Raw genomic sequence first — 15,959 nt, forward strand, 5'->3', positions numbered from 1 at the left:
ATCCAAGGTATAGAGAGACACAAATTTAGGATAAACAGGAAATTCAAGCACAAAGGATCAATTAATGAATTTTTAAGTATTAAGGTGGGTGGTAGGGGCTTACACGAACAGAGAAGAAAGCCTGACTGTGAAGTGTAGCAGCTTAGGTCCGCATTCCCTTTTTGTGATTCATTTTGTTTGCCAAGTTTCAATCACAGAGAGATAAAGCAAGTTTATACTAAGCATCCTCTGGAAAGTCAGGGGCTGGGAGATGGGGGAGCGGTGGTGCTACAATCAAATGAGAGCAAAATAGAAGCTTTTTGCACTATGCCTTTCCCTACAGGATTAACTTCTTGGAAGATAAAATGATCAGCTACATCTCAAGTAGTCATCTTTACTCTGGAAATTCTGAGTACAGCAATATCACTATTTAGGCTTCATCTGGGGTTATGAAACAGCCCCAGCTCAGCCACTGCAAAGCCCTGCCTGGACACCCAGTACCTGCAGCCAGACACAGGAATGACAATCAGATGCACTGCCAACGGGAGACAAAGCCATGGCCGAAGCAAGCCTCTCCTCTCTGCCATCCAGGGAGACACAACAGCAGAGAGAAGGCAACCCATGGGAGGACAATTCACCTCTTCATCCCTACACTCACTATGGGCAATCCTGGAAAATGAGGTAATGAGGCAACTGTTTTTTCTAGCCCCTACCAACCTAAAGTTGTTACACTCAGTGCATTAGAAGAGACTCATTCTGTGTTTTCTTCCCATGTGTATTTTATTCTATGGTTATTTCTTTTGTCCTGATAATATCATTATTTTCTCCACAGTCACCAATACCTAATCAAAGATAATTCACGCATCCTCCAGCTGGTATTTCATTTGCAAATCTACAAGTGATACTGCAACAGGCTTAAATCTTCAGTCCATTCACAGGCAAAAAAAAAGTTAGATGCTGGCACCCCATACATCTCACATGCTCCCAACACAAATGTAACCCAGCGAACACGGGAATTCAGTGCGAAAGAGGCCAGAGAATTGTCTCAAAGTATCAAGATGTCTGTGAGATCTCTGTATAGCACTCTACTGTACAGAAAGCAGAGAAATACAACAGCAGCATACATCAGACTAGCAAAAGTCCTCCGTGACTCCAGTTCCAACATTATTTTTCTATATTCCTTCTAATTCTTTGAAGTATTTTTCCACACATAATAGATGTCAAATCTTTTTCACACTCACAACTTACACTTATCCAACCCTTTTGAGTAATCATTTCTTCAAATTGTTTTCTACACTTTCACATACAACACACAGGGGATATAAGGACTTTCTTGCATTCTTTCCCTGACCTACCATCAGTATAAGAAAACCTCTTTCGAGATACGGAACCCAATGCTAATGCTGTTGCTATATTTACAGATGCCAAGTAGAGAAAATAACAATTGTCAAGTGCAGAGACCTCCACACAAGATGCAAGCAGCATCGTACAGAAGGAAAATATACATCACATGAACATTATCCTGACAGCAAACACATGAATTGTGGGAACACATCTTATTCCCTCCACCTTAACAGAACGGCTTAGCAGTACCACTGTGAGAGCACACCAACATTCTCTGCCCCTCTGCCTCCTGGCCAGAATCCATTACTCCTTTGTTGCTACGACAATTAGTAACAATCTTAATTTCTTTTTAAGTTTAGTATCTCTTGACTCTTTCCCCATTCTCCCCCTCACTACTGCTGCTACACTCTTTGAAGAATAACCCAATATAACTTTTTTTTTTTTTTAAAGAGAGAGATATCAAGCCCTACAGAGCATTCAAACTGAATAGTTTCAAGGCTTTGCTATATAAAGAAAAAGAAATTCATGTTCCATCAAGGTCTCAAGGAAACCTTTGTTGTCTATTCATGGTGGCAAACTTTTATTTATTCCAGGAAGCAAACCATCTAGTTAAGGCAGAAGCTCTGCAGTAAAAAACTCTATATGGACTCTGGAATAGCCCCTTAGATGCCTTAAGACATATTTCCTACTTCCGGTGTCTGCTTCCCACTTGACTTCTTCATTTGACTTCTTCATTGACTTCTTCATTTTGCCTTTACAATGAATTCACAATTAACAGGATAGTGCTTTTTCTCTTCCAGTTGATCTGAAATTTGATCATAATCTATGAGAAGAACATGTGAACAGACTTATTTGATCATTTGCCTCTGTCCCAGTTTTTCATGGTCAAGACAGGCTACAGTCATAGTTTACCTACCACTCTTTCCCCTTTGACTTGGTGAAATACCACCATTATTTAAACAAGTTCCTATTTTAAACAAATGTTTAACATTTATACTATAAATGTTACCAATTCAGAATAAAAAGCAGTAATTTGTACATTGATTCAGGCTGCTTTTGATAACTGATAATGGCTGTGGCAGAACAGGATGTCAGTCCAAGAATATCTCAAGGCTTCAGTAACTTTTCAGTAACAATTTTCATATTTAAAATTATTTCAGCAACAAGAGGTATAAACTGCTGTTCTTCATCCAACAGCTAGGTATCTTACTCACAGTTCATTGAACTCAATGGTATTCCATTTACCTGTGACTGAGCCCAGACAATCTTAAAATTCTTAAGAAATATGACCTGAAATCTGAAGATATGCAATGATTTGCACAGATATAGTTCAGAAACAGCTGAAAGGTTACAGTGATAGAGATGCATTAGACTTACGGCTCCTCCCAGCCAGACAGTGTGTTACCCGGACACAAAGTTTACTCAGGGCTGGCTGAAGAGGGCTTCCTTCCTACCTCAATTATCTCCCTATCTCCATCTTTCTCTCTTCCCAGTTTCCCTTCTGATAACCACTCAAAGAAAATCTAAGGCACGATACATGAATTTTCAGTCCTTTTCCACATTAGTCAAATATTTAATTATTTTTAGACCTGCTCCAGCTTAGAGTCTATAAAACTTAAATTTTAAGTTTGAAAGTTGGAATAAATAAGAAGAGCTTGAGTAGCAAGTTGTCGTAGTTCAGCCCTGATCAGGACCAGACTACGCAGTCTCTCTCCCGCTCCCCCCACCCTCCGAGAGAACAGGGGGAGATGATATAAGAAAAACGGCTCGAGGTTTGAGATAAGGACGGGGAGAAATCCTTAAAGTTACCGTCACGGGCAAAACAGACTCGACTTGGGGAAAACTATTCATTTATTTTCTAAAATTAGCAGGAGAATGAGACAGGGAACAAGATAACCTCCCCCCACCCCTCCCTCTTCCCGGGCTTAACATTATCTCTACTACCTTCCCCTCCCGAGCGGCACGGGGGGGGAAAAGGGAATGGGGGTCGCGGTCAGTTCATCACGCGTTGTTTTACGCCGCTGTATCATCGTCAGGGGAAGAACTCCTCGCATTCCTCCTCTGCTCCAGCATGGGGTCCCTCCCACGGGCCACAGTCCTTCGTGAAACTGCTCCGGCGTGGGTCATCTCTTCCACGGGGTGCAGTCCCTCTAGAACAGCTGTCCCAGCGGGCCCTCCACGGGCCACAGCCTCCTTCAGGCCTCCACCTGCTCTGGCGTGGGGTCCTCCACGAGCTGCAGGTGGATCTCTGCCCTTCCGTGGACCTCCATGGGCTGCAGGGGGACAACCCGCTCCACCATGGTCTTCACCACGAGTTGCAGAGGAATCTTGGCCAGGAGCCATATTACTCCTCCCCCTCCTTCTTCACTGACCTTGGCGTCTGCAGCCGTTCCTCACAACAGGCTGGCAGATGCCTCTCAGGATCTTTTTACATCTTATTCACTTCTCATCTCCTCTCCACTTCTTGCAGCCGGGCCGGGCCGAGTTGGGCCCAGTCGGCTGCCCGGCGGGAGGCCAGAGGGTGAGGCCTGCAAGGCCCATGAGGCTCGCGCCTCCCCCTCTCTGCCCCCCGCTCAGCTGCTTCACATCTTCCCCCTCTTTTTCCTGTTTTCCCCTTCTTAAATACGTTATCGCAGAGGCGTTATCACGGGACATTCTGCTACCAATTGGCTCGGCCTTGGCCAGCAGCAGGTCCGCCCTAGGCCCGGCCGAGTCCACTGAACAAAGGGGAGCGACTTCTAGCAGTTTCCTACAGAAGCTACCACCTTAGGCCCCCCCTCACTAACAAAACCGGAACACAAGTACATATAAAGTGCCCAACATAACAGGTCTCAAATCTACTATTAAGCTTAACCAAACAACAAAAAGCAAATAACACTTCTTTATGAAGCTCTCTTTACTACACGTTTTTTTTTTTTTTTAATTATAATTCCACTTACTCACAGAAATACCTAGCAAAATCACCGCCTATAGAATTATAGTATACTCATTTAAAAATTCACTACTCTGGTATTCAAAAACAGCAATAAAGACACACATATAAGTACACAAATACACTAAAGTAAGTTTATTTTATTAAGCAATGCAATTCAATCCCAAAACGGACCTAGCAAAATCTTATCAATTGCACAATATATATAAACAAAGCAGGGTAAATCCATGTGGAACTCAATATTTACAATTAATATACAAAACCAAGATGAATAATTTGGTTCAGGTGACAAATCTGCCCATTTGAAACAGCCAGCAATGGCACCAATCAAGATTCATTTCTCGATGTTTTCACACTTTTTTTTTTCTAGACTTCTTGCTTCCATACTATTGAAATAATAAAGTAACAGCAATGTCCTAGAGGCAGCAGACACAGGTTCTCCGTCATTAACAGCATCTTTGGAGAGTTGTATACATTATTTTGTAATTTTGCTCTAATTCTGTTCTAGTCTAACATTCAGTCCCTAGTCAATATGGTATTCAATGGCTTCTGTTTCCTTTTCATTTTCTATGCTGGTATCTTGAGGGAGATTCTGCTCTGATAAATTTTGTTTTCCCAGGCAAGGGGATGCAGATTTTGTTCTGACCAGTAGTTTTGCATATTCACACACAGGTTACCACTGGGACCTGACATTTTCCAGTATTTTTCAGGGTTCTTTTACACAAGTGACTGAGATTTTCATTTCATTACAGTATAGTGATACTGCAACGAAATCTTGACTATTGCTTGGAGATTGTACAAGACCTTTAAAAACCTGGGGTCCAGTAAGCAACTTAATGAAGCTGCAAGACTGAAGCACTGATATGTTTGCAATTACTCAGTTCATAAACATTTCTGTCATGCACATACATGGCTGAAGATAGTGTTCACAGAAGTCACTGAAAGTTACCTTGGGTTATACTTACCTTGATATAACCTTACTATCATTAACTTGAACATATCGACTACATTTTAATTTTTAATGTATATTTCAACCAGGCTTTGCATCTGTGCTCAGCAAACACACTATTTTTTCCTGGAAAGTATTTTGTCACTGCACTTCCCATGGCGCATGTCTATGCAAAATACTCACTGTTGCCAGATTTCAAAACAAGCAGATGAGCTTTGGTCACCAGCACCCCTCTTTGAAACACCGTTGTTCTTCATTAACTACGTTGCATACAGATGCAGTTCCCCTCAAGAATCTGTAATCCTACTTGGCTGTCACTTTAGACTGTAACAGGAAATCCCTAAAATCCAGGGGAATTTTTTTTTTTTTAAGCTTTTTCCTGTGCTATAATAGCCTGTCTCATTTGCCTAAGTGATTACGCAGGAATCACTGGATTTTCAAAAATATTTTTAGAAATTCAGAAATAATTTTTTTAAACTAATTTTAAAAAAATGCTTTGGGTTTTGTTTTGTTTTCCTTTCCTCTCATGTTGGCCTCTAGACATCTTTCTGATCATCATCTTCTATGTTATTGTTCTTAACTATTTTCTGAATATAGATTTTCATATCTTACCGGTTTGGTTTCTTTCAAAATATAAGGATTTAGTGTACATGCCTCTCCACTGAAATAATGTACTAAATGTGGTTTGTAAAACTCCTCTCAGAGAAAAACACTCTAGTATTATATGTACAATAGTATATTAGTTTTTATTTAATAGTATAGAATCTCTTTTTTCTTCACTGTAGAAATGTATGTTAGGGCTATTTGAGATCAATGCTTTTGCAAGAGCACATAGAAAACACACTCTAGGGAGAATAATTTGATTATTTTGTAAAGACACGTGTATGACAATTCACCTGTATCTACTCAGGGTCACTGCATATCTGATGCTGGAAAAGATCAGAATTAAATACTTATTTCAAGTTTGAAATGATTTCTTGAGATTGGTAAATGACAGTACTTCATCAAAATTGTATTCAGCAAAGAAACATGGCATACAATCAGCTTAAGAATGAAAATCGAGATATACTCAAGCAAAAAGAAAGACCTTGAGCTATTTAAAGTAATGTTAATTCCTAGAACCGTACCTGAATAATTCATGGACATAATGATGTATTTCCCCTTCTGCACTCTCCCACACACTTCAAAGGGAAAATGAAACTACATGAAACCCAGCAAACAAAAAAAAACCTTTAAATAACACAGAATCCCTGTCAATAGCCTAAAAATCTCTGTATCAAATGGAAAGCTTTTGGATGCCTTTCATATACGAAGAACAGCTTAAAAGTGTTCTTTTCTTCCCGCATAGCATCACCCAAAAAGCATATTATTCTCTGCTGGAATAAACTAAGAGACTTCAGAAAGAAAAAATAAATCTTGTCACATTTGGTAAGAACATTTTCTGTAGCTATCATGTGGAAATGCATTTAGATTATAAATTAATGTGCCCTTAAGACCCAAAGACAGATAATTATCAGTGGAGGGAACTGTCTAACTATAGAGCTCAGATCAATCATACTATTCTTCAAAATATTTTTTGCATGCAGGCTTTTGGTTGTGTAAGGGAAACACAATATTTTCCATCCTGTTCTTGTTTCTGCCCTTTTGGTTCTCTCTGTGCGTTAAATCAATGTCTGCCATGCTGCTCCTTTTGCCTGAGTGATTACAACTAATGAAGCCTCCTAACATGTCTCAGTTTGCACTCACCCAACACGGACTTCATTCTATCACAATATGGTCAGCTCGCTGAAGCCACAGAAGTGTAATACAGCAAAGCCCAAACACTGCTGATGGTAGAAACAGGAAATGACTGTGCTCCTGTCCAGCCACGGTGTCAGCCAGGATCAGACGACTGGGGGAAGTGGCATCTACCTTCAGAAGTCCACAGGCAAAAGCATTCAAGCAAATATCATGTTGATGTACAGCACCAATGTTCACTCTTCCCATGTTAATCAGCTTTCCTGTCACTGGGACAGCATGCACAGGGATCGTACTTTGACACCCAGAGGCCACTAGCCCACCTCCCATGGCAAAACTGCAAGGGCTTGTCTTGCTGCTCAGCAGCTGTAGATGGTGCCAGCTGTCTCTAACACATTTGGGGCTGTTGTGTCAGGGAGGATAACAGGCAGCTGAAAGCCACAGGTTGCACAGCATTGATAGTGCAACAGTGTAACCTGCCCCAAGAGGCTCCATGAATGCCAATGGCTTCACCCTTGCACGAGTAACCAAAGCCACACTTAGTATCTGCTTGCCTTGAACTCAGACCTATGCACACTAAAAAGCAGGAGCAACAGCCAGTGTTCTTGTAACACAATGCCACTGACAGTGTACCTCGTAAAAATACACAAGTACTTTATAACACTGCTAAGCACCCGTATATAAATAACGTGCAATTCCAAGGACTCAAATAGAGATGGTGGCATATTTGCAAAAATGATGTACAGGAAAACATGCAAGCAAAAAGAAACCCAGCAAGATGACAACAAAGGTGGTACAACAGTCGGTAAAAGTGCGTCATGGAACCAGAACTAGTCCTGGTACCAAAAATAAGATAACCTTCAGAGAGGCAGACAAGGTCCCCTTCGTTTCCTTTTGAGGAGAAGGCGAAGAAGCACAAAACCATCAAGGATGAGTGAGCAAAGAAGGAAGCAGCAGCACACTTGGCTGCGCTTGAGAGCGCAGGAGCTTGGCCCCCACAAGCTCAGTGAGGGCAATGGCGAGAACCACCTTCAGAACCAGTACCCACCCCCCAGTGAAACTGGCCTTGTTTGTCAGTCTCCTCAACAGCACCATCGCAGCCACCCTTAACTGCTACACTTACACACATGTACGTGTATGTGCACGCACCCACTTGCAACACACAGGCCAGCAGCCCAGACAAACGGCTCCTAGAGAGTGGGGAGGCAACAGGTGCCCTCGGTATTTAAAATTCAGTGTACTTTATGCATCTACTAAAGTATTCTAATGAATCCAGGTTCAAGTCAAGCCTAGATAAGGATCAGTTCTTGACAAAGCAGACAAAGACAGCAATCACCTAACCTTGAATTAACCATCTAGCAATAGAATATCAAAGTAAAAGCCACATTCAAAATGTGCACAAGCTTCTATGCAACAGAAAAGCTTGAGATTCGAGTCTGTGAATAAAAGAAAAAACAATACTACTTCAGTCAGAGAGGTACTTTTCCGACTGTTTGCCATTCTTTCAACTAATTCTACAGTGCTCAGATTCACTTTGTCTGCAAACAGAATCAAGACAATTGGATTTCCTGTGTTCAAAAACAAAAAGGTGTGTATGGTTTTCATACATCAATCTATAATTCCATTAACAGAATCCTAGAGAAAAACAAAACCTCTCCCATTAAAAAAGTAAAAAAATACAGTTAAAGAAATTCAGTAAAGCTCAAAATGACCAAATAAAGCCTGCTTTAATAGACTTTTTTCCCCCCTCACTCATACACGCATATGCTTTCCTTCCAGCAGAGGGATGCAGCTGCAACACATAATTTGCTTTGTGGCTTAGTTAATGTTTTTACAGCTTCTGTAATAGGCAAAGTGCTATGCAAGCGTTCTAGTACAGTCATTATCATTATATAGCTTTGGGAAAGTTTTCTACATCTTGTGTGCCAGATTTTTATGCCAAATACAGGAAAATGCTCCTTGAGTATCTCTATCTTGCATTTATATAGGATATAATTTAGATCATTCTGTGAAGCTTGTTCGTATATACCTTAGAGATGTGAGCACAGCAGGTTATTCAACACATGGATTGGTCAGGTAAATTTTTCCAAACCAACTCAGATTAAACTTACAGCTAAACTATCTGGCAATTGAAATTTTGGCAACTAGAAACTTCTGGCTGGGTCCTGACAGCACCCAAGTAAACACTTCAGACAACATTTAAAGGGCCAAAAACTGCTTTATGACACCTAATCAATCTTCAATTTCATTTTTTTGCCTTTTCTTGGCCAGTAGTACACAAAGGAAAAAAAACGATATAACCACACAGCTAGTGAAGACCTAGCTGCCAAAAAAGAAACATTTAAATTCAGGGATACAAGAGGGAGAACCTTAGCATTTATAATCTTGATAAACCACTACCACTCCTAAGGGGCAAACCATGGCAATCTCTTTAAAGAATACTATTGTTCTGACAAAGCACATCAGAACAATTCCTCTTCTGGCACCAGCCAGCACCAGCCACGTTCATATGGCAGAGACAGCTGAATTCAAGCCCCATTTCCCCAAACAGGACTAAGATTGTTCAGCATGTGGTTTCGGTATTTCTGAAAAGCACTACAGGGAAAGAGGTACGTGTATCGTATCAAGCTCAAGAACCAATCGATTTTTCTTGGAGACAGCCTCTTCCCAAAATGTCACAGTTCTAGTTGTGTTATCTATACTGTTGGAGTCAGCACTTTTGAATGCCAAATGAAGATAATCTATTTTATGGCTTGAGCATTATTTTATTTCTAAGAAAAGACAAAGACTAAGAATTTGCTACGTATGAAAAACTGAAAACTCTCCGAGACATATAATTAAATATATAAAATATTTTTGTCTAGTAACTGGAAAATTTAATACTTTCCCCTCCCAATATTATTATAAGCAAATTCAAGGCTGAACCTTCTGTTTCTAATTCTAATTTGTAGCCTGAAATATTTGTGATAAATCACTGAAAAGTGAGCCCTGTAAATGAAACCACAAGTGACCCTTTGTTACAGTATTGTTAATGCAATATCATAATACATATGCTATTGCTAATATTATTTGAATTCTTTCTGTTTCCATGGTAACTTTGGCCTACGGCTGCTCTGGTAAACAGGGTTTTAAATCATTTTTTGAGAAAGGCTGCTGCTCAAATGTCATTTTTCCACTAGTGCATACTTTTCCCCACTTACTTTGTTTTGCCTTTTTTTTTTTTTTTTTTTTTTTTGGAAGAAAAACTGTAATGGCAATTACTGGTCCAGAAGAAAGATATTTTTTGTTATTGCAGTTGAATGGGCAGTGAATTGGGAACTTGAGGAAGCAAGGCAACCTGTAACAAGCTTTGACTAACATCAGCAGTACAAAATACAGTATTCCATCCTGGAAAGGTATCTGAATCTCACAGAGACTGAAAAGCAACCATCCCTTGCTGGACAATTTGTAATGCATGTATTTTACAGGCTTTGTTACCTCTTCTCTGTACTTTCAAAACTCCTTGATGCTTAAAATTACAATCACTTTCAGTAACCACATATGTATTTTATTCTAATAAATATTTAGCCCTCTAGACATCAGAATAGAAGAACAGCATGAATACCTACATAACAGTGTCAAATCCTTTCCCATGACTTACACAGGTGCTTAAACTGAACAGAAAAAATTGGTTTGCCAGACATGCCCAGCTTAAGAAGAGAACACTATAGTGGTATCAGAGATCACCTGGATTTTATTTTAGAATAAAATATTTAGAGATGACCAAACTCATACATTCAGCTGCCAATCACCCCATCCACAACTGGGGATAACTGACAAAATCTGGTTGTGTCACATCATTTGCGTGTGTATCCATCCCTGTTCGCCCTGCCCACTCCCTCCCACATCCCCTTTTCCCACTGGGGAGGGGGGGGAACAAACAAACAAACAAAAAAAACCACCTGTCTATGAAGTCAGTACACTGTTAAGGGGACAATGTGCTTGTAGAAGTTAAGTGGAAACACCTGAGAACACAACACTCTTGGAGAGGTAAAACACTGCTTGAACTAAGGCTAGGGCAGATACTTAGACTACTCCTTAAGCTTTTGGGCACCCTTGTCTGTTCAGCCCAACAATACTCCACTAGTTTTACTACTTCTTCAGAGCCCAAAGAAGCAGCTAAAGATTATTTCCACTGTAAGGCAGTGAATTCACAGCCCATTTTCAGCACAACATAACCCTTAACAATGTTAATTGCATCAAACACTGTTACTTGCTGGCAGGACATCCAACCCTTCAGTAATTTTCTAGAGTTAATATAGCTGTTCACAAATCAGACTGATGTCAGGTTTATCAGATCAGGAAAGCGTAATTGCTGAGATATTCTAACCAGTGAAAGCTCAAATAATAACATTACATATAATATATACATACATACATATGGAGACCAAATAACATTATATATGCATTGAAGAGATTGTTTCAGTGTCTGGTTCTTCAGAAGAAAAAAAGTATTCTAAAAACTATGTACTGGATTTTGTACAAAGCAAAGCATAAAACCTGTTCTTCACTCTGCTCTTATGGGTCTTTCACCTGCAACTCTGTTTCCATTTATTTCTGTTCACTGAGTGGCTTTGCAGTATAAATGGCATCTGCAATATTTCCTTGACAGTTACCACTCTTCCTATAAATTTAACAGAAATAATGTGCATATAATAAAAGAATAGCAAAGACATAGCGTATTTTTTGTTTAAAAGGGCAATGAATGAAAATATGCACTCACTTAATTGGCAACTTACCTGTTAAAGGCTCTCTGGTTTGTCATTAAATATCATCTGTCTAGTCACAGAATTCTTCACCCTGAGCACATGAAAAGTCTGCTATTTGAACATGCGGGGATGGGCAGCTTATTAGACTGGTAAGTTAGATGTCAGACCTGAGACAGTCAGGAAAGACTTAGCGCTGCTAGAAAGTACTCCAAAGACCTTGTTCACTAATCAACATTTACATATCTCCAGTATAGAGAGCAATTGAAACTCTTTGAGGTCATGGTGACACTGTCAGAAACTTTCTCAAACCCTTACCGAAAAAGACTATCGTTATAATGATTTTCACTTGCCATTAACTCCCAGCTACGTAATTTAGTAGGGTAGAAAGCAGTCCCCCCAGTACTAATTGGAATAATTTTTTAATTTAATAGTCTAATGCGCTTCAGCTTGGGTTTTTTTTTTTCCTTTCAGCAAATCAATGCCAGGTGCTCAGTGCATACTGTTAAGAGGCCTAAAATAAGCCTCTTGGTCAAAACCCTAGGTTTAAAAGGACTCAGCAAAACATACATCAGAGGGCAGATTTCTTAAGTACAGTTATGATTTTCTTTCAGAAGGACGTAAAACAGAATCTTCTGTTTTGAAAAGGATAGTGACATTTATATGTTCAGCTAACAAAATGCTGCTGTTCCACTCCCACTCTGAACAGGCAACACCATGAAAATCCAGAATTGCTCAGCACTAACAATAGGTTTTCATCCCATAATGTGAATAAACCAAATCCTCATGGACTAAGCTTCAGTAGTGCCATCACAATAAGCTCATTTGGAGAATACTTACCACCAGCATATAACAACATATAACCCTAATGATCAAATTTATGACAAGAACTTGGAGTCTTAATTTAAGAGACTTGTCCTCAATGTCTATGTAGTCAGGACCCTACAGAATAAACTAAGTATCCCACAGTAAGTATTTCCTGTCTTGGCAATGGCAGATTGCCACTATTTTCAAATGTTTACTAGAATGGGGAAGCACTTGTACTATACTTTTCAATGTAGTACTTCTATAGTACTTGTACTATACCAACATTAGTGACGTAAAAACTACTTGCTTTTCTCTTGTTGCCTTGATATTCATTCAGATTAAAACCTCACTTCAGTCAACACGTTCTAATAACACTTTCTACCAGGATAAGCAGACATCTTCACACATCCGAAACAGAGTGACATGTTCTTTCTTGGTCAATACCCCTATTTTTAACGGGTATTGTTTTCTCCATGTAAGCACCTTCCGTAGCTGTTGTTGCTTTTAGGGTAAGGTAAGAGAAGAGTACAGTGGTAAAAAGGTTTTAGAAACATGTAGTAGAATCTACAGAAAGATTAAATACTACTGGGCCATACCTTCAACAGCCTTAATTCTGTATTATGCCAAAAATTAGTTTTGGTTTTCTTCCTATTTATTGGAGCCATCATGCAAACATAGTCATTATGATAAATCTAGCACATGTAAATGCCATTCTGGTGTTCAGTACAATGCAGTACTATTCCCAGCTTTGCAGTGGAAGTGCGCATGTACTTTTACAAATGACAACTTACTATTAGCTTACTTTCCTAAAGAATAAGGTTGATGTCATCCCATCGTCTAAGCACAAACTTTTTTTGTTCTTTTTTTTTTTTTCCCCAGGAAACTATGAACCTCTTTACCAACGTGAACTGAACTGGACAGAATGATGGCAGTCTTAAAGGTAAAATGCAGAAGCTGAGCAACAGCAGATATTTGACTGAAAGAGTGAGATTCGAGCAGTGCATCTGCTATGGGCAAAAGTGCTGTACAAACTCACATCTTACAATGGTGGGTATGAAATATCCTTTTTTCTCTACTGCAGTAAGTTTCAGCTGAACTCTACATCCTTCTCTGATACTGACATTGATCCATCTGTCCCACAACATAAATCCCCTTGCAAGTCACGTTTCCCTAGTTCCAGTGCATACAGATCTCATTTGCTTACTACATAATCAAACAGTGAATATTCTATGATTACTTTCCGTACACTGTTTAATACGGACCTACTCAATATTCTATTGCCTTTAGGAGACAAATCAGAGACACCTGAAACTACTTCACTGAATGAGATGGCTGCACTGCTGGGGCTAGAACACAAGACTCTCAGTTTCTGCTCCTCCTTTATTCAGCTGTACCAGGCAACTGCTTAATTTTATTGTATTGTCATTTGAGCAAACGTCCACCTAGTGCAACTGACTAAAAAAGAGAGATCGAGTTCTTAATTAACCAGAGGTTCTTAAACAGGTTTGTCTGTGCTGCCACACTTGTGTCCATCCTTACAGCTCCTGAAAGAACGAGCATGTACCAGCATAATCATAAGTAGCCTGCTGTTACTAACAGAAGGGAGAGGTTTTTCTTCTTTAAATCTGTATTCACTTCAGACAGTAAGCATCCTAAGCTGTTAGAGAACTATATACTAATTATTGTAGGCAGAGGTTTAGTGAGGTAAAGGTTAGATGTAAATGCTACAGTTGTATTATTTATAAACATGTAATAACTGAAATTGACTGAGGAACAGGCATGTTCCTTCAATACAGTCAAACACATACCAATGCAAATACAGAACACCAGTTTATCTGCTTCAGCAACACTCGTCACCACAAACACATGATTTCCGGATCTTCCTCCCTGCTCTGACTCACCATTGAACAGGGTCCATTTAAAGACCAATGACCAGGTAATAAAAGGCGTAAGGAACAGCCCTACCTGAGAGATGACTAATTAGTTATGACTTTAACCTCCTAAAATCGCTGTGCCACATAGACACAACAGCCCTGCTGCCCAACTGGCAGAGATTTTAGGAGTGCAAGAGGCAGACATTTGGAAGTACTGGGCTAGAACACTTTAAAAAAAAAAAAAAAAACCACAACCAAATCAAACAAAACATACCCGCTTACAACCATAAGCGCATTGAATCAATTTCAGTTTTCATCTGTTTTTGTAGGGGATGAGAAAGGAAACAAAAATTAAAACTTCATTTTCCTTCTACTGATCACTACCTGGGCAGTACTTCATCGCAGGTGTGATGAGCCCACACTGCTCTCAGCTCCAGTCTTACACTTAATCTCCAAGGCAAATGCCCTTCAACACTCCAAATAATTTGACAGCACATCCTTCCTTCCTTCCTCAAGATGAAGATTCAGACTACCCACAGAAGAATGAACTGCAAAGTGTAATGGGTTTGTTTTTCTCCTTCCCCTCACAATAGACAGAAAGCTAGCACTGCAAAAACTGACAATACAGTGTATCAATTAAACTTTAACATTTTGATTCCTGGGGAAAAATCCATTTTAATCTATGAGAAAGTAAGCATCAAATGTTTAAAAACAGTATCTTTGTGTGCAAAAATGCATGTCACACAGTGTTTGTCAGATACCACTCATGAACAAAGCCAATAACTGTTCATCTATAGGATTTTCCATGCACTTTCCACAGAAGTAAAATATGACACAATATGAAGATTTTTGTGTAATTTATCAAACATAAAGCAAAGAAAATCTAACACACATGTATTTACCATGTACAAAACAGGTCTCCAAAATTATCTATTCTTACTATTTTATACAGTTATATTAAAAGAACCATGGCTTGTGGGCCATAAAAATCCAGGATTCAGACTTATACCTTTAAATACTTTCCAGTGGAAGATACGCTTTCATTGACAAAAGTAGCATCCTTCATATGCTCCACTTACTGCATGGGTTGGGGTAAGTGTCAAGGAATCATAGATTTCATGCCTTTTGGAGAAAAAAAAAGCAGATGATAATCTACTTTTACTCAATGACACTCCGCTTTTTTAAAAAAAAGACCTTTGCAGGGGAATCAGAGCCAGTGTATGATTTGCTTTGTTATATAGCTTGCTACAGCCTTCTGACTCACTATAACTAATATTAAACTTGTATCTGTATCTTGTTTGGATACGACACAAGAGGAAAAGCCTGACATCTGATTGTATTTTGCTTTATTTTTTTTAGTCTGATGAAGCTATAAAGTAGGAGGACTCAAACATTACACCTGAAAGGCAGCATAACCTAAAGGAACATCAGTCAACTGAGAAACTGAGCTTTGATACACTTTCTGCACTTTCTGCTTCATTACATCAGGTAATCTGTTCAATATGAAGGTACCGTCCCAGCTCCTAGTCCATGTCTGTCTAGCTTATTCAAATATTAAGTTTCAGAACAAGTGACTCTGTAAGTGATTTTTT

General features: G+C 39.4%; 1 protein-coding gene across 3 annotated transcripts in view; it reads right to left on the reverse strand.

Annotated features, from left to right (window-relative positions):
• Positions 1 to 15,959, reverse strand: part of CCSER1 (coiled-coil serine rich protein 1) — a 704,856-nt gene that overhangs the window by 577,208 nt on the left and 111,689 nt on the right. The gene's annotated exons all lie outside the window — the stretch shown is intronic.

This window comes from Chlamydotis macqueenii, chromosome 4 (assembly GCF_036417535.1).
Source record: "Chlamydotis macqueenii isolate bChlMac1 chromosome 4, bChlMac1.mat, whole genome shotgun sequence".
NCBI classification, from domain to species: Eukaryota; Metazoa; Chordata; class Aves; order Otidiformes; family Otididae; genus Chlamydotis; species Chlamydotis macqueenii.